The sequence below is a fragment of the Convolutriloba macropyga genome, chromosome 1, assembly GCF_964194025.1.
Source record: "Convolutriloba macropyga chromosome 1, txConMacr16.3, whole genome shotgun sequence".
NCBI classification, from domain to species: Eukaryota; Metazoa; Xenacoelomorpha; order Acoela; family Convolutidae; genus Convolutriloba; species Convolutriloba macropyga.
In genome coordinates, this window is record NC_134468.1 from 70,323,401 (window position 1) to 70,347,184 (window position 23,784).

Consider the following 23,784-nt stretch of genomic DNA (forward strand, 5'->3'; position numbering starts at 1 on the left):
GCTTCACTTACTAAATGATGCGTTCTGCTCAGATTCTTGGTAACATTCCTTCTAAACCTACGGATTGAACCTCGGGGCATTTGTTTAAGGGAATGGAGTGGAATGTATTGAAGGAGTCAAGGAATGATAATTTTTCTGTGGTAATTCTGTTAAATAGTTTTAGGACAATTTTGTACGTCGCTGGACAATGCTTTGAACGAGGTATGAAGCCGTCGCTATTTCTGAGCATCAGGGTCTGGTGATTCATGGCTTCCACTTGTTCCCTTGGCAAATCTGGGACTAGCTGCTCCATCAAAATTTTCAAAGAACAAGGAATGATGTGATAATGAGTTAGATTTTGATTAGCCCACATAGAATTATATTTTCATTCATGGAGAGAATGTTTTTTTATTCTCCATTAAGTCATCTGATGGCGATTGAGATCTTGCCTGAGGCACTTTGTTTATCGATATCCTTATATTCGTTGATTTCCCATTTCGCTTTGCCGTTTTTAGTCAATCTTGCAGACCATTTGCTTTGGTGAATAGTCCATTTATGTCCCCTGATATCCATTGGTCTTCTCATTGGATCCGTCTCTACCTACTTTGATTAGTGGAAGGACCAACTGGTTCATAATGAGTGCGCAGGTTATGGCAGTTTCCCATTTTCAGCATATTCAGCTGATGAACAGATTGTGGCTAGTGTTTCGGTGAAATTGAATGCCGTTTTCTATCTGTTGATCAAGAAAAGCGCCGTTGTACAATGTACGACGTCATTTTTATCGTTTTCTAGGTTTTCATTCAAAACGGGGGTAATATTTTTCCGGAAATCATGGGGCTGGCATTTTTGATGCTCCTTTTTAGGCGATGTGATGCTGCTACTAGCCTGCGTCCTAAATTGAGTTCAATCTGTGCAGTTGTTGCAAGTGAATTCCGAATGATGTTTGTTTCGGGAAGACAATCCTCTGCTTTTCACGTGCCTTCAAGTTCCACATGAATAGGAGAAGATGCCACCATCATTATGGTGGCTTAATTTAATTATTTTGAAAAAAATGGAAGATTGTGATTGCAATTTTTAATTTTTGAGTTGCGGAGATCAATACGTAAAAACGAGCGGGGATTAGTTAGAAAACCATTTTTAGCGGGGTATTAAAGAACATGAGTTTTATTTTGAGTTTATATTAAATTTCAAACATTTGATTTTTATTTAAAAAATCCAGAAAGTTATAATCTTTATGCAGAAGTTTTCGGAATTTCCAAATATTTGTTTTTATTACTGATTAACAATTTTTGTCCTCAATCTTATCTGTTGTTATACTTGATGTCTTTGAGGTTGACAATGCTTTGTATTGACATGCACCAAAATAATTCTCAAATTTCGAAAGACAGTTTTTGCTATTGAACCAATAGATAAATGTCAAGTTTTGGTATAGATCAGTTCAACTGTATTTTGTTTTTTAACCCCAAAAATTGCGACGATTATGTCCCAATCGAAATTATCCACAGTACCACAACATTCATTAAAGTGTTTCCTACTGGAGAATCATCATTAAACAATCTGAATTTCTAGTGGTAACAAGTTGGCTGGTTTGGTCAAAATGCATTTTTTGAGTTGAGGAGGTCATTACGTAATAAACCGCCGGGGATTAGGTAAAAAAACCTTTCTATTTTAAATTTTAAATTAATTTTATAATTTATTTCAAAATTTTGATTTACATTTGAAAAATCCAGAAAATTATAATCTTTACGCAGGAGTTTTCGGAATTTCCTAAATTTATTTTTATACCTGATTAAAAAATTTTGTCCTCTACCTAAAAGTCAATTCCTGCCCCCTGCATTCACCGGTTGTATTTACTTCCGATGTAAATTTATTGATATAGATCATTTCAATTGCATCTTTTTCAACCTCGGGCCCTGCATCATGTTTTTGCCATTCCAATTTATGCACTCTACCACAACATTCCTTGATGTGCTTTCTACTGGAGAATCATTCTTTTAAAAATCTGAAATTCTAGCTGTATCAAATTGGCTGGTTAGATCATAGGTGGCATTGGAGATACATGGAATTGCATAAATCAGATGGAAATTTTTCATAACACTTACAAAAGCAAAATTTCAAGTTGGGCAATAAAGACCCTAATAATCTCGTCGACAACATCACAAAATTTTTTCTGTCTGTACAAAAAGTTTTTAGTGATGTATTTTTCTGTACTGAAAAAAATCAACTATCGTTGTTTACTCATTTTTGTCAAGACGTTTGTTTGTGTTGTTATGCTGTTTTCGGGATATTTTTCCGTAACTATTTCTTGATATTTTTTCCATCCAACGTCTCATTAAAAGTTCTAGATGACCACTCAGTTCGATACCGTTTTTCTGTCCAGGTTAGAAGTTACATCAAAAGTTTTCCCATCACTATTTGCATTTAGAATACTTTGTATAGTTCATTTAATCACGAATTGAGTCACAAATGTTGTAACGACGCACAGCTAGGAAAAAACATGAGATGAAATTGAAAACCAAATTTGCTTACGGATGGTCTTAAAAGTATCGTCATAGCAGAACATCGGAATCCCGTCAATGGAATGACTTACTTGAGTGAAATGACAATACCTGCTCTTCAGGTACCTTGGTGTACAGACTTTTAACATAGAGGGTTACTACTTGCTCATCTTCCCCCAAAGTGACAAGTTCTACGGAGGCTAGGGCATCCTCCAATATTAGCGACTTTTTCTGGAAAAAGGGAGTCAAATGATTATTAAGATTATCTCAACGCGTGTTGGGTATCAACAGAACAGTTTGATGTGGACTGTCGTTTATATATATATATATATATATATATATATATATATATATATCGGCAAGTTGCATTTGTTGGGAATCAAGTGTCCTAAGACTCTTATAAACCTTTTCAAATATCTTTTCTGGTTTTTTAACTGCTGCAAACTGCTATTAATATGTTTTTTACCGACTATTGGCATTTTCCCCGTAGATTGTCATTTTCTTCACTATGGGGCTCAAAATCAGTGCACTCAGGATGTCATTTTCAACACACAAAAAATATGCCCTTTATGAAACGGTACAATTTGTCGAAAATGCACAATTTTTTAAAACCCCTCTATCAATCGGGGTCACCCGCGCATTTTTCGTATTACTGTTTGCTGAAGTTTCTTTTTCCCATAAAATTACAGTCAAGGCAGTTATCTCAGAGTTCATAAACTAATCTGTTGTCTAAACCCGCCAAAATTTGCACCTTTTTAAATTTGTCTGTGTCCAAATGATTTGCAATTAATGGCAAGATGTCAAAAACTAAATTTGGCAGTTCAACGCAGCCTAATTTAACATTATTATTCTGAGAATAATTCCAAGAAAGCATGTCCTATTGCCCAGCCTGTTTTGCCAACTTGTCTTTGAGTCTCTCAGCAACCAATTTCGAACAGCATCTCATTTCCTTTTGTTCTATGTACGACTTCATTATTATCGTTTTCCAGGTTTTTGTTCAAAATGGGGGACATGTTTTCCCAGAAATCATAATATTGGCAGTTTTGATGCTTCTCTTTGGGCGATGTGTTGCTGCTACTAGCTTGCGTCCGTGCTTGAGTTTGATTTTTGCAGTTTTTGCATATGAAACCCAAATGGTGCTTGTTTCGGGAAGACGTTCTTCTGCATTTCACGTGCCTTCGCTTTTGCAAATGAATAGCAGAAGGTGCCGCCATCCTTAAAAAGGCTTAATTTTTTAAAATAACGCTATTAACTCTGCATTTTTTGAGCTGCGGAGATCATTACGTAAAAAACCGCCGGGTATTAGTTGAAAGAATATTTTAAATTCTAAGCGGGCATTGAACAGCAAACAAAAATTTTATTTTAACTTTACATTTTATTGAAAAATTTTGATTGACAATTGAAAAATCCAGAAAATTATAATCTTTACGCAGGAGTTTTCAGAATTTCCGAAATTTATTTTTATACCTGATGAAAAAATTTTGTCCTCTACCTTAAAGTCAATTCCTGCCCCCTTTATTCACCGGTTGTATTTACTTCCGGTGTTAATTTATTGATATAGGTCAGTTCAATTACATCTTTTTCAACCTCGGGCCTTGCGTCAAGTTTGCGCCATTCCAATTTATGAACTCTACCACAACATTCCTTGATGTACTTTCTACCGGAAAATATTTCTTTTAAAAATCTGAAATTCTAGCTGTATCAAATTGGCTGGTTAGATCATAGGTGGCATTGGAGATACATGGAATTGCATAAATCAGATGGAAATTTTTCATAACACTTACAAAAACAAAATTTCAAGTTGGGCAATAAAGTCCCTAATAATCTCGTCGACAACATCATAAAATTTTTTCTATCTGTCCAAAAAGTTTTTAGTGATGTATTTTTCTGTACTGAAAAAAACTATCGTCGTTTACTCATTTTTGTCGAGACATTTTTTTGTTTTGAGATGCTGTTCTCTCGATAATTTTTCCGTAAGTATTTCTTTGGTTGTTTTGCTACCCAACGTCTCATTAAAAATTCAAGATGACCACTTTGTTGGATAACGGTTTTTTGTTCAGATCTCTTAATTTTCATCAACAGATAGTTCAAAATGTTTCCAATCAAGAGTTGCATTGAGAATATTTTGTATAGTTCATTGAATCAAGAATGTTGTAACGACGCACTGCTAGGAAAAAATATGAGATAAAATTTAAGACGAAATTGGCTTACGGATAGTCTTAAAAGTATCGTCATAGCTGACTTCAGAACTTCGGAATCTCGTCAATGAAATGACTACCTTGAGTGAAATGACAATACCTGCTCCTCAGGTACCTTGGTGTACAGACGTTTAACATAGAGGGTTACTACTTGCTGATCTTCCTCAAAATTGATAAGTTCTAAGGCGCATCTGGCATTCTCCAATACTAGCCACAACTTCTGGAGAAAAGGAGACAAACAATTATTCAGATCTTTAAGATTATCTTAACTCATGTCGGGTATCAACAGAACATTTTGAAGTGGACTGTCGTTTATATATATATATAGGCAAGTTGAATAATTTGGGACTCAAGTGTCCTGAAACACTTATAAACCTTTTCAATTATCCTTCCTGGTTTTTTAGTTGCTGCAAACTGCTACTGATCTGTTTTATTTCCGACTATTGTCATTTTCCCCAATAGATTGTCATTTTCCTCACAATGGGGCTCAAAATCATAGCACTTAGGACGTCATTCTCAACGCACAATATATATGCCCTTTATGAAACGGTACAACTAGTCAAAAATGCATGATATTTCAGAAAACCCCTCTATCAATCGGCGTCACCCGCGCATTTTTCGCACAAAACTTCGCTGAAGTTTTTTCCCATAACATCACAGTCAGTGCAACTATATCAGAGCTCATAAAACAATCTGTTGTCTAAATCCAGCAAAAGTTGCATCCTTTCAAAATTGTCTGCAACCTTTATGAAACGGTATAACTAGTCAAATTGCATAAATCAGATGGAAATTTTTCATAACAATTACAAAAGCAAAATTTCAAGTTGGGCAATAAAGACCCTAATAATCTCGTCGACAACATCACAAAATTTTTTCTGTCTGTACAAAAAGTTTTTAGTGATGTATTTTTCTGTACTGAAAAAAAACAACTATCGTTGTTTACTCATTTTTGTCAAGACGTTTGTTTGTGTTGTTATGCTGTTTTCGGGATATTTTTCCGTAACTATTTCTTGATATTTTTTCCATCCAACGTCTCATTAAAAGTTCTAGATGACCACTCAGTTCGATACCGTTTTTCTGTCCAGGTTAGAAGTTACATCAAAAGTTTTCCCATCACTATTTGCATTGAGAATACTTTGTATAGTTCATTTAATCACGAATTGAATCACAAATGTTGTAACGACGCACAGCTAGGAAAAAACATGAGATAAAATTGAAAACCAAATTTGCTTACGGATGGTCTTAAAAGTATCGTCATAGCAGAACATCGGAATCCCGTAAATGGAATGACTACCTTGAGTGAAATGACAATACCCGCTCTTCAGGTACCTTGGTGTACAGACTATTAACATAGAGGGTTACTACTTGCTCATCTTCTCCCAAAGTGACAAGTTCTACGGAGGCTAGGGCATCCTCCAATATTAGCGACATTTTCTGGAAAAAGGGAGTCAAATGATTATAAAGATTATCTCAACGCGTGTTGGGTATCAACAGAACAGTTTGATGTGGACTGTCGTTTATATATATATATATATATATATATATATATATATATATATATATATATCGGCAAGTTGCATTTGTTGGGACTCAAGTGTCCTAAGACTCTTATAAACCTTTTCAAATATCTTTTCTGGTCTTTTTAACTGCTGCAAACTGCTATTGATATGTTTTTTCTCGACTATTGTCATTTTCCCCGTAGATTGTCATTTTCTTCACTATGGGGCTCAAAATCATTGCACTCAGGATGTCATTTTCAACACACAAAAAATATTCCCTTTATGAAACGGTACAATTTGTCGAAAATGCACAATTTTTTAAAACCCATCTGTCAGTCGGCGTCACCCGCGCATTTTTTGTGTAACACTTCAATGAAGATTCTATTTCCCATAACATCACAGTCAATGCAGATTTCTGAGAGCTCAAAATTTAATCTGTTGTCTAAATCTGCAAAGAATAGCGCCATTTTAAATCTGTCTGTAACCAATTGCTTTGCAACTAATGACAAGACGTCAATAACTAATTTTGGCAGTTCAACGCAGCCTAATTTAACATTATCATTCTGAGAATAATTCCAAGAAAGCATGTCCTATTGCCCAGCTAGTTTTGCCAATTTGTCTTTGAGTCTCTCAGCAACCAATTTCGAACAGCATCTCATTTCCTTTTGTTCTATGTACGACTTCATTCTTATTGTTTTCCAGGTTTTCGTTCAAAACGGGGGACATGTTTTCCCAGAAATCATAGGATTGGCAATTTTGATGCTTCTCTTTAGGCGATGTGTTGCTGCTACTGGCTTGCGTCCGTGCTTGAGTTTGATTTTTGCAGTTTTTGCATATGAATCCCAAATGGTGCTTGTTTCGGGAAGACGTTCTTCTGCATTTCACGTGCCTTCGCTTTTGCAAATGAATAGCAGAAGATGCCGCCATCTTTAAAGAGGCTTAATTTTTTAAAATAACGCTACTAACCCTGCATTTTTAGAGCTGCGGAGATCATTACGTAAAAAACCGCCGGGTATTAGGTAAAAAAATATTTTAAATTCTAAGCGGGCATTGAACAGCAAACAAAAATTTTGTTTTAACTTTACATTTTATTGAAAAATTTTGATTGACAATTGAAAAATCAAGAAAATTATAATCTTTACGCAGGAGTTTTCGGAATTTCCGAAATTTATTTTTATACCTGATGAAAAAATTTTGTCCTCTACCTTAAAGTCAATTCCTGCCCCCTTTATTCACCGGTTGTATTTACTTCCGGTGTTAATTTATTGATATAGGTCAGTTCAATTACATCTTTTTCAACCTCGGGCCTTGCGTCAAGTTTGCGCCATTCCAATTTATGAACTCTACCACAACATTCCTTGATGTACTTTCTACCGGAAAATATTTCTTTTAAAAATCTGAATTTCTAGCTGTATCAAATTGGCTGGTTAGATCATAGGTGGCTTTGGAGATACATGCAATTGCAAAAATCAGATGGAACCTTTTTAATAACACTTACCAAAACAAAATTTCAAGTTGGGCAATGAAGTCCCTAATAATCTCGTCGACAACATCATAAATTTATGTCCAAAAATCTTTTAGTGATGTATTTTTCTGTACTGAAAAAAAAACTATCGGTGTTTACTCATTTTTTTTGTTTTGAGATGCTGTTCTCTCGATAATTTTTCCGTAATTATTTCTTTGGTTGTTTTTTCTACCCAACGTCTCATTAAAAATTCTAGATGACCACTTAGTTGGATAACGGTTTTTTGTTCAGATCTCTTAATTTTCATCAACAGATAGTTCAAAATGTTTCCAATCAAGAGTTGCATTGAGAATATTTTGTATAGTTCATTGAATCAAGAATGTTGTAACGACGCACAGCTAGGAAAAATATGAGATAAAATTTAAGACCAAATTTGCTTACGGATAGTCTTAAAAGTATCGTCATAGCTGACTTCAGAACATCGGAAACTCGTCAATGAAACGACTACCTTGAGTGAAATGACAATACCTGCTCTTCAGGTACCTTGGTGTACGGACGTTTAACATAGAGGGTTCCTACTTGCTCATCTTCCTCAAAAGTGATAAGTTCTACGGAGGCTAGGGCATCCTCCAATATAAGCGACATTTTCTGGAAAAAGAGAGTCAAATGATTATTAAGATTATCTCAACGCGTGCTGGGTATCAACAGAACAGTTTGATGTTGACTGTTGTCTTTATATATATATATATATATATATATATATATATATCGGCAAATTGCATTTTTGGGACTCAAGTGTCCTAAGACTCTTATAAACCTTTTCAAATATCTTTCCTGGTTTTTTTAACTGCTGCAAACTGCTTTTGATATGTTTTTTTCCCGACTATTGGCATTTTCCCTGTAGATTGTCATTTTCTTCATTATGGGGCTCAAAATCATTGCACTCAGGATGTCATTTTCAACATACAAAAAATATGCCCTTTATGAAACGGTACAATTTGTCAAAAATGCACGATTTTTTATAACCCCTCTATCAATCGGGGTCACCCGCGCATTTTTCGTATTACGGTTTGCTGAAGTTTTTTTCCCATAAAATCACACTCAATGCAGTTATCTCAGAGCTCATAAACTAATCTGTTGTCTAAAACCGCCAAAATTTGCACCTTTTTAAATCTGTCTGTGTCCAAATGATTTGCAACTAATGACAAGATGTCAATAACTAAATTTGGCAGTTCAACGCAGCCTAATTTAACAATTTTGTTCTGAGAGTCATTCCAATAAAGCATGTCCTGTTGCCCGGTCATTTTTGCCAACTTGTCTTTGAGTCTCTCATCAACCAATTTCGAACAGCATCTCATTTCCTTTTGTTCTATGTACGACTTCATTCTTATCTTTTTCCAGGTTTTTGTTCAAAACGGGGGACATGTTTTCCTAGAAATCATGGGATTGGCAGTTTTGATGCTTCTCTTTAGGCGATGTGGTGCTGCTACTAGCTTTCGTCCGTGCTTGAGTTTGATTTTTGCAGTTTTTCCATATGAAACGTGAATGGTGCTGGCTTCGGGATGACCTTCTTCTGCATTTCGCGTGCATTCGAATAGCAGAAGATGCCGCCATCTTCAAAGGAGCTTAATTATTTAAAAAATAACGCTTGTGACTCTGCTTTTCTTGAGCTGCGGGGATCAATACCTAAAAGGCCGCCGGGGATTAGGTTAAAGAAAACCTTTAATTCTTAGCGGGGCTTTGAACAAAAAAAATAAATTTTATTTTGACTTTATATTTTATTTAAAAAATTTGATTTTCCTTTGAAAAATCCAGAAAATTATAATCTTTACGCAGGAGTTTTCGGAATTCCAAAATTTTTTTTTGAACCTGAAAATTACTTCCGATGTTAATTTATTGATATAGATCAATTCAATTGCATCTTTCTCAACCTCGGTGCTTGCGTTGAGTTTGTGCCATTCCAAATTATGTACTCTACCACAACATTCCTTGATGTACTTTCTACTAGAAAATCTGTTTTAAAAATCTGAAATTCTAGCTGTATCAAAAAGGTTGGTTAGATCATAGATGGCTTTGGAGATTCATGGAATTGCATAAATCTGATGTAATTTTTTTAACACTTACGATTTCAAATTTTTACCAAAACTTGATTTCAAGTTGGGTAATAAAGTTCTTAATAATCTTGTCGAGAACATCACAAAACCTTTTCTGGCTGTCCGAAATGTTTTTAATGATCTGTTTTTCTTTACTGAAAAAATATATCGTCGTTTACTCATTTTTGTCGAGACTTTTTTGTGTTGGGATGCTGTTCTCGGGATAATTGTTGGCTAAATATTTCGTTGGTTATTTTTTCTATCCAACGTCTAATTAAACATTCAAGGTGAACACTCAGTTGGATAACGGTTCTCTGTTCAGATCTTTTAATTTTCATCCACAGCTAGTTCAAAATCTTTCCAATCAAGAGTTGCATTGAGTATATTTTGTATAGTTCATTGAATCACGATTGTTGTAACGACGCACAGCTGGGAAAAATTATGAGATAAAATTTAAGACCAAATTTGCTTACGGATAGTCTTAAAAGTATCGTCATAGCTGACTTCAGAACATCGGAATCTCGTCAATGAAACGACTACCTTTAGTGAAATGACAATACCTGCTCTTCAGGTACCTTGGTGTACAGACGTTTAACATAGAGGGTTCCTACTTGCTCATCTTCCTCAAAAGTGATAAGTTCTAAGGCGGCTACGACATCCTCCAATATTAGCGACAACTTCTGGAAAAAGGGAGTCAAACGATTATTAAGATTTTTAAGGTTATCTTAACGCATGTTGCGTATCAAGTGAACAGTTTGATGTGGACTGTCTTTTTTATATATCGCCAAGGTTGCATTTGTTTGGACTCAAAAGTCCTGTGACTCCTCTAAACCTTTTCAAATATCCTTTCTGTTTTTCTTTTTTTTTAGCTGCTGCAAACTGCTATTGATATGTTTTCCCGACTATTGTCATTTTCCCCGTGGATTGCCATTTTCCTCAATATGGGGCTCAAAATCATGGCACTTAGGATGTCATTTTCAATACACAAAATATATGTCCTTTATGAAACGGTACAACTAGTCAAAAAAGCATGTTTTTTTCAAATCCCTCTATCAATCGGCGTCACCCGCAAGTTTTTCATGTAGCATTTTGCTGAAGATTCTATTTCCCAAAACATCACTGTCAATGCTGATATCTAAGAGCTCATAAATCAATCTGTTGTCTGAAGCCGCCAAAACTTGCACCATTTTAAATCTGTCTGTAACCAAATGCTTTGCAACTAATGACAAGATGTCAATGACTAATTTTGTAAGTTCAACGCAGCCTAATGTAACAATTTTATTCTGAGAGCCATTCCAAGAAAGCATGTCCTGTTGCATGAGTCTCTCACTTAACAATTTCGAACGACATCTCATTTCCTTTCGTTCTTTATACGACTTCGTTCTTATCGTTTTTCAGGTTTTTTTTTCAAAACGGGGCACATGTTTTCCCCAAAATCATGAGGTTGGCAGTTTTGATGATTTTCTTTAGGCGATGTGGTGCTGCTACTAGCTTGCGTCCGTGCTTGAGTTTGATTTCTATAGTTTTTGCATATGAAACCCGACTTGTGCTTGTTTCGGGAAGATCTTCTTCTGCGTTTCGCGTGCATTCGCTATTGCTCATGAATAGCAGTAGATGCCGCCATCTTTAAAGGGGCTTAATTATTTAAAAAATAACGCTTGTGACTCTGCTTTTTTTGAGCTGCGGGGATCAATACATAAAAAGCCGCCGAGGATTAACTAAAAGAAAAAATTCAATTCTTAGCGGGGCATTGAACAAAGAAAATCAATTTTATGTTAATATTATATTTGATTTTAAAACTTTGATTTACGTTTGAAAAATCCAGAAAATTATAATCATTACGCAGGAGTTTTCAGAACTTCCAAAATTTATTTTTATACCGGAATTAAAAAAAATTGTCCTCTACCTAAAAGTTAATTCCTGTCCACTGCATTCACCGATTGTAATTATTTCTGATGTTAATTTATTGATATAGATCAGTTCAATTGCATGTTTTTCAACCTCCGTTCTTGCGTTGAGTTTGTGCCATTCCAATTTATGCACTCTACCACAACATTCCTTGATGTACTTTCTACTCGAAAATCTTTTTTTTAAAAAAATCTGATTTTCTAGTTGTATCAAATTGGTTGGTTAGATCATAGATGGCATTGGAGATACGTGGAATTGCATCAATCCGATGTAACTGTTTATAACACTTACGATTTCAAATTTTTACCCAAAACTTGATTTCAAGATGGGTAATAAAGTTCTTAATAATCTTGTCGAGAACATCACAAAACCTTTTCTGGCTGTCCGAAATGTTTTTAATGATCTGTTTTTCTTTACTGAAAAAATATATCGTCGTTTACTCATTTTTGTCGAGGCTTTTCTTGTGTTGGGTTGCTGTTCTCGGGATAATTGTTGGGTAACTATTCCGTTGGTTTTTTTTATCTAACCAAAGTCTCATTAAACATTCTAGATGACGACTCATTTGGATACCGGTTTTCTGTTCAGATCTCTCAATTTTCATCAACAGTTAGTTCAAAATGTTTCCAATCAAGAGTTGCATTGAGAATATTTTGTATAGTTCTTTGAAGCGCGAATGTTGTAACGACGCACAGCTAGGAAAAATTATGAGATAAAATTTAAGACCAAATTTGCTTACGGATAGTCGTAAAAGTATCGTCATAGCTGACTTCAGAACATCGGAACCTCGTCAATGAAATAACTACTTTGAGTGAAATTCCAAAATCTGCCCTGCAGGTACCTTGGTGTACAGACTTTTAATAGAGGGTTACTACTTGCTCATATTCCTCCAAAGTGGTAAACTCTACGGCGGCTACGGCATCCTCCAATATTAGCGACAACTTCTGGAAAAAGCGAGACAAACAATTGTTTAGATTTTTAAGATTATCTTAATTCATGTCGGGTATCAACGAAACAGTTTGAAGAGGACTGTCGTTTATATATATATATATATATATATATATATATATATATATATATATATATCAGCAAACTGCATTTGTTTGGACTTAAGTCTCCTGAGACTCTTATAAACTTTTTCAATAAACCTTCCTGTTTTTTTAATTCCTAAAAACTGCTACTGATCTGTTTTTTTCCGACTATAGACATTTTTACGGAAGGTTGTATTTTTCCTCACTATGAGGCTCAAAATCATGGCCCTTAGGATGTCTTTTTCAACACACAAAATATATGCCTTTTATGAAACGTTACAATTAGTCAAAAAAGCATGATTTTTTTGAACCCCTCTATCAGCTGGCGTCACCCGCGCATTTATCGTGTAACACTTTGCTGAAGATTCTATTTCCCATAACATCACAGTCATTTCAGTTATCTCAGAGCTCATAAACTATTCTGTTTTCTAAATCCGGAAAAGTTTGCACCCTTTCATATTTGTCTGTAATCAAGTGCTTTGGAACTAATGATAAGACGTCAAAATCAAATTTTGGCAGTTCAACCAGCCATTCCGCAAGTGCGTATTCTGTCGCCCAATCAGCTTTGCCAACTTGTCTTTTGGTCTCTCACCAAACAATTTTGAACAACGCCTCATTTACTTTTCATTGTTGTACACAATGGATGGTAAAACTTCTCTTTGTTCACATCTTCTTGAAGTTTTACCTCAAAATTTTTACTGCTTCGTTCGGGACAATTGAATTTCTTCCCGAGGAACTTAAAATGAAAGCTATGAATCACTCGTTTTAAAAATCAATCAACTTTCGGGGGTATTCATATCTTCAAGAAATGCCGAATGATATTGTTGCTATTCTAGTTTTTCGTAAGAAATCGGTTTGACATATACAGCTTATTGGTTTTTTCGAAGAATTGGCATCCTTTAGACAGTGTTTTTAGCAGTTTTTACGTCTGAAAACGTACCTTAGTCATGATTCTGTTAGATTTTTGCTCATCATTGGAGCCTGCTCAAAACAGGAGACAGGAAAACCGGAAAAGCCAATTCTTCAGAGCTACAATCTTGTTGTGTTCTATCTCTACCTGTCTTTTCTTTCTCTGGTCTTTCTCTCTCGTTTCCTTAACATCATTGTTCCGTTCATTTTCTTTAGTGGGGCTTTCAAGTAACGTTAGTGGTACAAATCTTTTACTAGGGACTTCATTTCGTGTGCCAGCTCCTGTTTGAGTTCACTGAAATTGTACAGCTGTGTTGTCTGCTTCCACTTTAATATCAAGTGCTTCGTAACCCTTAGAATCTTTAATCTAGTGCGTGACAGTGTGCTCAATCGGCCCTTTTGTTACCTGTTTTAAGTATTGGTTAAAAGAAAGGCAACAAAATGCTGTTAACTACCACAGGAATTCCACATTAATTTTTAAAAATTTTGAATTAAATTCTTGCTTTCTGTCCCATTTAAGAAAGGTTAAAAACGGAGCTGACAATGGCTAAAGCTTCCAATTGGAAGGAACTGCCAATTGAATCTGACTCTGATGAAAAATAAAGTTTTCGGACTTTGCGTTTATCTTCACGTTGACCTAAAGTTGAAGCTAACCGGAATAGATTAAACTATATGAAATGAGCTAATATGGAAACGAGTTCGTTAACATTTTATTAGAAATTTGTAAATTTTGTTAACATATAACTTCCCCAACAATTTTTAATACCTGTTTCGTAGTTTTTGAAATTTTTGAGTACTTGGTTTTCTTTTTTGAACAGGAATTTTGCTTTCAATCCTATTTGTTGTTGTCATTGGGTTTTGCTGTTGTGGTCATTTGGAAATAAGACATGTACTATTATGACTTTCAAATCCCGAATGTCAAATTCTGCATTTGAACAAATATTTCAATGTCAAGATAACCAAATTTCAATATTTCGATATCCAATGACGAGATAACACGGGTCACAGATCAGAGTTTTTCTTTTTCTGGTGAAAACAGCACGCGCTACTTGTTGACAGAACAGATTTTGCATTAGCAACTGTTCTTTGTTAAACTACTGTCGTAAAATTCATCAACTGCTAATCATGGATTCACTCTGTTATCGGACTCCGAGTTTTATGTTGCCGTTTGGAAGTTGCAAAGTATTAAGCAGCGTAATTATAGAAAAAGTTCAGTAGAAAATTTGCCAGTTTCTTTGAAAAGCAATAAGATGATAATCACGTGAAGTGTGCACTTGATCATGCATCCATTGTTCCAAACCATACTTTTCACTTTATATTATATTGCCTTATAATCATGACTTTTGAAGAGCTCACCTAGCTGGTTTCCAATGAAAATTGGCAGCATTTCTGCTTAATTTTTTGCGACTCTCTGTTTGTATTTTACTAGAATTCAGAGCAGCGTTTGGAGCGGAAAAGATTGAAATTTTGCATTAAAACAGAAAAGCAGATAAATAACAGCCTCATAAAGTTGATGAAGCAGCTCAAAATTAGTCAAAAATTTTGTCAGTTACTCAGATCAACTGGTTCAGATTCAGCCAAAAATTCTTGGTTTAGCATAAGAACCCAAAAAATACACCTCTTTGAACTATTCCTTTGATATCTGGCAGGAGCTATGAAAATTTGAACAGTTTTTGGCGCCGTCCTTCTAAAACTTACTCTGCCTAAACAACGTTAAATCTGAAATCAAAACACAATATGCTAGAAAAAATAAAGTTTCACACTTTTTGGTTGCTAAAGAGCAAATTATATATCTTGAGTTAAAGAAATTTGTATACCAATGTGGCGGTTGGAGAAGTTTAAAAATTTTCCTCGAGATTTCTACTCAAGCACTCTGGAAATAGAGATCCAAAGTTCCGCAATTAAAGTTTACTAGGGATAGTGGTTACAAATTTTTTTTTAAATGAAAGTGCACCTGTTATGTGCAATTAGAGGGCTAGCTCAGGTTGCATCACAGGCTGTAATTTTAGCAAACAATTGGGTCATATTGTTTGTGGCATCATTGCAAAAAGCAGAGTGAATCAATGAACATCTCTCTAATTGAGAACAAATCGGGAATACAAAAAGATGCAATCGGAGAGTGATTTTCCGAGGAAACGGAATAGTATGTTAGTTATGCAAGAACTGCTTACACGCAAAGTGCCAAAAAAATATCAAGAAGACGGCATGCCAATATGGGAACGCTGTATGGCTTTGTAATATCTGGAGCCATAAACAAACAGCGGAGAAAATTGAGGAAAAAGCTTATTCAAAATATTTGTGGATGAATTATCTACGTAGTTAGTGGTGACCCAGTGAATGATAAGTTTGCGGTAAGTTACAAGTACTTAAACCTTGCACTTTCAATCTACAAAAATCTGCTTTCCACCCTAGAGATAGTTGATTACAAATTGAACTCAGTTCTTCTCCATATCAACGTAAACTTTAGCAACGATAATAAAAATACCTGTCGCTGGTATCAGAATTCAACCGACAGGAAGATAATACTTAATTTTCACAGATGTGTACCGCTTCAGGAATAGAAAAAACTTAATTAAAAAGACGGTTAGCAGGGTTTTAGCGCAAGAACTACTTTTTTGGGCTTCGGTAAAACGCTTGTATAGAAAAAAACATGCAGGACTAAAAATCCCTGTCCAGCTAAATTGTCTTCGGGAATGAAGAACCAGACTTCACATAAGATGAAAAGTGGCAGAGGCCATCAGTTGAAAACTAAAAAAGGGAGCATCAAAAAAAATCAGATTAGATTTCATAAAAAAAACAACAATACAGAGGCAACTGTACACAAAACTTCGTATGCAAATTGAAAAAATATGGAACTTAAAATTTGTATTCAAAACTCAAAAAATTAAATTTTGCTTCCTCAGCATGATATCATCTTGCGTCAAAAACCTGAAAGCTATTGATTTATTAGCAAAATTGATGATGGATGCGGATCCATCTATATTGGGCAGACAATCCGCCATATTACCACTGGGATAAAAGAAACTAAAATTAGGAATCAGAGCTATGTTGCCGAATATTGTAGCTCATCGAATAGAAAAGAATGGAAAAATCTGAAAACCCATCGCACAGTCGAGAAACTCATAATCATCGAGACTATATACATGAGCAATTATACTGATATAGAATTGAAATTCACATTTTTGTTAGAGTTGTCTCAAAAGTATCGTCGTAGCTGACGCTGTACAGGTACTTTGGTGTACAGACTTTTAAGATAGAAGGTTACTACTTTCCCATTTTCCTCCAAACCGATAAATTCTACTGCGGTTCCGGCACCCTCCAATATTAGCGACAACTTCTGGAAAAAGCGAGACAATTAATTATTAAGATTATTAAGATTATCTCAATTCATGTCGGGTATCAACGAAACAGTTTGAAGAGGACTGTCGTGAAAAGAAACTCTTATAAACCTTTTCAATAAACCTTCCTGTTTTTTAATTCCTAAAAACTGCTACTGATCTGTTTTTTTCCCGACTATTGACATTTTTACGGAAGGTTGTATTTTTCCTCACTATGAGGCTCAAAATCATGCCGCTTAGGACGTCTTTTTCAACACACAAAATATATGCCTCTTATGAAACGTTACAACTAGTAAGATAATTGATTACAAATTGAAAGGAACTTTTTTTGCGCTTTGGTCAAACGCTTGTATAGAAAAAGTCACGCAGCACTAAAAATCAGTATCCTGTTGAATTGCCTTCGAAAAGAAAGAACCAGACTTCATTTGACATAAAAAGTGGCAGTGGACATCAGTTGAAAAGTAAAAAAGAGCATCAGAGATATTAGGTTAGCTTTCATGGAAAAACAACAATACAGAGGCAACTGTACACAAAACTTTGTATGGAAACTGAAAAAATTATAGAACTTGAAAACTGTATTAGAAATTTAGAAATTTAGAGAGTGCTTCCCCAAAGTGATATCATCTTGCGATAAAAACCTGAACGCTACTGTAGTTTATGGAAAAATGTGATGGATGCGGCTCCGTCTATGTTTGTCAGACAAGCAGCCATGTTACCACGGAGATATCAGAAATCAAAATTAGGAATCAGAGGTGAGTCAAATCCTTGCTGAATGTTGTAGCTGAGTCAAAATTTTGACTGAACTATAGAGCGAAAAAAAATTCAATATCCGATAACGAGAATAAACTTCCATGCTGTTAATTTCCACAGAAAAACGCAGCGAGCAATAACTAAAGCTTCCAGAAGAAGGAACTGCCAATTGAATCTGACTTTGATGAAAAAAAAACGAATGTTGTCGGACTTTCCGTTCATCGTCACGTTGACCTGAAATTGATGCAAAATCGAATGGACTAAACTGCAAAGTTTGTGAAGTTGTTCTTGATTAATTTATCTAACTCTACGAAATGAGCTAAAATGAAAACGATTTCGTTATCATTTTTTTAGAAATTGTAGTTTTTGTTAACATATAACACATACAAAAAATTTTTATACCTGTTTTGTACGTTTCAAAATTTCCGAATACTAGGTTCTCTTATTTGAACTGGATTTTTGTTTTCAATCCTATCTGCTGCTGTTTTTAGGGTTTTGATGTTGTGGTTATTTGGAAAAAAGACATGTACCAATATGATTTTCTAACCTCGAATGTCAAATTCCGCATTTGAAAAAAGATTCAAATGTCAATTTTTCTGGTGAATACAGCACGCGTTACTTGTTAACAGACAAGATTTTTAGAGCAATTGTTCTTTGTTAAACTGCCGTCGTAAAATCTATCAACTACTAATCTTAGATTTTGAAAAAAAATTTTCGAAGGTCATTTTAAGTGAAACCTGTTATCGGACTCTAAGTTCTATGTTGCCGTCTGTATGTTGCAGAGTATTAAGCAGTTTAATTATGGAGAAAGTTCAGAGACAATTTTGCCAGTTTCTCTGAAAAGCAGCAAGGTGTTAATCAAGTAAAATGTGCTCTTGGTCATGCTTTCTAATAGCGCATCATACTGGTTTCCAGTGAACACTGTCAGCTTGGTTGATTTATTTTGAGCAACTTTCATTTCGTAATTTAATAGAATTCAGAGCATCATTTGGAGCTCAAAAAGATGCAATATTGGATTAAAACTGTACAGCAGATAAATAAGAGCCTCGAACAATTGATGAAGAAGGTCAAAATTAGTCAATGGTTTCATCAGACACCCAGATCAATTGGTTCAGATTCAGCCAGAAATTCTTGGTTTAGCATGAGAACCCAAACAAACACACCTCTTCGAACTGTTCTTTCGATATCTAGCAACAGTTATGAAACTCTGAACAAATTTTTGGCGCCATCTTTCCAAAACTTACTCGGCCTAAGCAACCTAAAAACTGGAATCAAAACACAATATGCTAGACAAAATTTAGTTTCACATTTTTTGGTTGATAAAGAGCAAATCAAATATCTTGAATTAAAGAAAATGGTATACCAATGCGGCGGTTGGAGAAGTTAAACAAATTTCCACAAAAGGTTTCCACTCAAGCGCCCCAGAGTGTAGTGGTTAAAAATTTAGCAGGTTATGTGTAAGATAACCTGTTATGGGCAATAATATGGTCTAGCTAGGGTTGCATCACATGCTGTAGTTTTAGCAAACGCTTGGATCAAATTGTTTGATGCATCATTGACAAAACCAGAGTGAGCCAGTGAAAATTTCTAAATGAGAACAAATGGTGATTTGAAAAAAATGCAGTCGGAGAGTAGTTTTCCGAGTAAAAGGAATATCATGTGAGTTATGCAAAAACTCTTTTCACAGAAAACACCAAAAAACAAGAAGGCATCATGTCAATATGAAAACTCTTTTGTTTGATTTGTAATAACTGCAGCCGTGAACAACCAGCGGAGAAAATCGAGTTGCGAAGTTTGTTCAAAACATTTGTGGATGATATTATTCAAGCAGTTAGTTGTGACCCGAACGAGTACTTGAAATATGCAAATTCTGTCTATAAGAACTTGCTTGTTTTTCACTCTAGAGAAAATTGATTAAAACATATATTCAGCTTTTCTCGGTATCAACGTAAACGTGAGCAACAATAGTAAAAACACCTGTCGCTGGTACCAGAAGTTAACCGACAGGAAGATAATACTTAATTTTTGAAAATGTGTACCGCTTCTGGAACAGACATTCAGACCAAATATCAGTATCCAGTTGAATTGTCTTCGAAAATAAACAAGAGATAAGATGAAAATTGGCAGTGAAGATCACTTGAAAACTATAAAAGCGAGTATCAAAAAAATCAGATTAGATTTCATAAAAAAACAACAATACAGAGGCAACTGTACACAAAACTTCGTATGCAAATTGAAAAAATATGGAACTTAAAATTTGTATTCAAAACTCAAAAAAATTAAATTTTGCTTCCTCAGCATGATATCATCTTGCGTCAAAAACCTGAAAGCTATTGATTTATTAGCAAAATTGATGATGGATGCGGATCCATCTATATTGCGCAGACAATCCGCCATATTACCATTGGGATAAAAAAAACCAAAATTAGGAATCAGAGCTATGTTGCCGAATATTGTAGCTCATCGAATAGAAAAGAATGGAAAAATCTGAAAACCCATCGCGCAGTCGAGAAACTCATGATCATCGAGACTATATACATAAGCAATTATACTGATATAGAATTGAAATTCACATTTTTGTAAGAATTGTCTCAAAAGTATCGTCATAGCTGACGCTGTGCAGGTACTTTGGTGTACAGACTTTTAAGATAGAAGGTTACTACTTTCCCATTTTCCTCCAAATCGATAAATTCTACTGCGGTTCCGGCACCCTCCAATATTAGCGACAACTTCTGGAAAAAGCGAGACAACTAATTATTAAGATTATTAAGATTATCTCAATTCATGTCGGGTATCAACGAAACAGTTTGAAGAGGACTGTCGTGAAAAGAGACTCTTATAAACCTTTTCAATAAACCTTCCTGTTTTTTTTAATTCCTAAAAAACTGCTACTGATTTGTTTTTTTTCCGACTATTGACATTTTTACGGAAGGTCGTATTTTTGCTCACTATGAGGCTTAAAATCATGCCGCTTAGGATGTCTTTTTCAACACACAAAATATATGCTTTTTATGAAACCTTACAACTAGTCAAAAAAGCATGATTTTTTTGAACCCCCTATCAATCGGCGTCACCCGCGCTTTTTTCGTGTAACACTTCGCAGAGGATTCTTTTCCCATAACATCACAGTCAGTGCAGTTATCTCAGAGCCCATAAGTTAATCTAATGACTAAGTCCTGCAAAAGTTGCACCCTTTTAAATTTGTCTGTAACCAAAAGCTTTGGAACTAATGACAGGATGTCAAAAACAAATTTTGGCAGTTCAACAAGTCTAATGCAACAATTCTATTCTGAGAGCCATTTTGCAAGCGCATATCCTGTCGCCCAGTTAGCTTTGCTAACTTGTCTTTGAGTGTCTCACCAAACAATTTCGAACAGTGCCTTATTTACTTTTTAATGTTGTACACATTAACTTTTCTTTGTTCACATCTCCTGAGGATGTCCTTATCTTCTTGAAGTTTTTCCTCAAAATATTCACTACTTTGTTCCGCATATTTGAATTGCTTCCCGAAGAACTTAAAGTGAAAGCTATGAATCAATCTTTCTAAAAAATCAATCAACTTTTGTGGTATTCAGATTTTCAAGAAAATCCGAATGTTTTTGTTACTATTCTAGTTTTGCGTAAAAAAGCTGTTTGATATATACAGCTTATTGGTTTAGTCGAAGAATTGGCGTCCTTTAGATAGTGTTTTTAATAGTTTTTATGCCTGAAAATGTATCCTAAGTCATGGTTTTTTTAGATTTTTGCTCATCATTCGAGCCTGCTCAAAACTGGAGACAGAAACACCCGAAAAGCCAATTCATCGGAGCTACAATCTTGTTGTGTTCTATCGCCACCTGTTTTTTCTTTCTCTTGCCTTCCTCTCTCGTTTCCTTAATTTCATTGTTGCGTTAATTTTTTTTAGTAGGGCTTTCAGATTACGTTAGTGGTAAAAATCGTTTACTAGGGATTTCATCTCGTGTGCCAGCTCCTGTTTGAGTTCACTGAATTTTTTTAGCTGTATTGTCTGCCTCGACTTTGATATCGAGTGCTTCGTAACCCCTAGAATCAATAATCCATCGCATAGCAGCGCTTTTTGAAAATATTTGAGGTTCGAAACCGTTGACAGTATTCAATCGCTTCAAATTTGTTCTTATTCGTAGTCAAATATTTGGTCAGCCCTTGCGCACTTTTTGGCCTGGAATCACTTAGTTTTTTCAGTGTGCTCAATTGGGCCCTTGAAAAAACATTTTGTGCATCTTTAACCTGTTTTATGTATGGGTTAAAAGAACGACGAAGAAATGCTGTTAACTACCACAAGAATTCCACATTAATTTTTAAAAATTTTTAATTAAATTCTTGCTTTCTGTTCTATTTAAGATATGTTAAAAACGGAATTGGCAATGGCTAAAGCTTCGAAGAATAAGGAATTGTCATTTGAATCTGACTCTGATGAAAAAAACGAACATTTTCGGACTTTGCGTTCATCATCACGTTCAACTAAAATTGATGCTAAACGGAATGGGATAAACTGAAAAGTTTGCACAACTGACCTTAATTAATTTATTTAACTCTACGAAATGAGCTAAAACTAAAACGAATTAATTGACATTATATTAGAAATTTGTAATTTTTGTTAACATATAACACACCCAACAAATTATAATACCTGTTTCGTTGTTTTCGAAATTTCCGAGTACTTGTTTTTTATTTGAACAGGAAATTTGCTTTCAAGTTTTTCTGTTGTTGTTTTTGGGGTTTGCTTTTGCAGTTATTTGGAAATAAGACATGTACCAATATGAATTTCAGATCTTGAATGTCAAATTCTGCAATTGAACAAGTATTTCCATGTCAAGATGACAAATTTTAATGCCACAATTTTTTGCTGATATTTCAATATCCGATGAGGAGAATACACGGGTCACAGATCAGCATTTTTCTGGTAAAAACAGCACGCGTTACTTCTTGACAACATATTTTGCAGTAGCAAGTGTTCTTTGTTAAACTACCGTCGTAAAATCTGTTAACTGCTAATCATAGATTCACTCTGATATCGGACTCTGAAATTTATGTTGTTGTTTGAAAGTTGCAGAGTTTTGAGCAGTCCAATTATGGAAACAATTCAGTGACAACTTTGCCAGTTTCTTTGAAAAGCAGGAAAATGATAAGTGAAAGTGTGCTCTTGATCATGCATCTATTGTTCCATATCATGCATCTATACAATATTTTGCATTGTAAATTAGAATGCTTGATAGTCATGACTTTTTAAGGGCTCACCTCGCTGGTTTCCAATGAAAACTTGCAACCTTGTTGCTTGATTTTTTGAGGATTTTTCTTTGCTTTTTACTAGAATTCAGAGCACATTTGGAACGCAAAAGGATGCAATTTTAGATTAAAACTGAAAAGCAGATGAATAACAGCCTCGAACAGTTGATGAAGCAGGTCAAAATTAGTCAAAAATTTCAGCAGAAACTCTGATCAACTGGTTCGGATTCTGCCACATTTTCTTGGTTTAGCATAAAAACCCAAGAGAAAATACCTTTTGGAAATTTCCCTTTGATATCCAGTAGCAGCTGTAAAATTTGAACAGTTTTTGGCGCCAACTTTCAAAAACTTACTCGGCCTAAACAACGTTAAATCTGAAATCAAAACACAATATGCTAGAAAAAATTTAGTTTCAAATTTTTTGGTTGATAAAGAGCAAATTATATATCTTGAATTAAAGAAAATTGTATACCAATGTGGCGGTTGGAGAAGTTAAACAATTTTCCTCAAGAGATCTCTACTCAAGCACCCTGGAAGTTGAGATCCAAAATTCCGCAATGAAAAGTTTACTAGGTATAGTGGTTACAAATTCTCTTTTATATGAAAAGGCACCTGTTATGTGCAATTAGAGGGCTAGCTCAGGGGCATCACAGGCTGTAATTTTAGCAAACAATTGTGTCAAATTGTTTGTGGCATTATTGCAAAAAGCAGAGTGAACCAATGAAAATCTCTCTAAATGAGAACAAATCGTGAAAGCAAAAAACTGCAATCGGAGAGTAATTTTCCGAGGAAAGGGAATAGTGTGTGAGTTATGCAAAAACTGCTTGCACGCAAAGTGCCAAGGGAAAAAACAAAAAAGGAACATGCCAATGTGA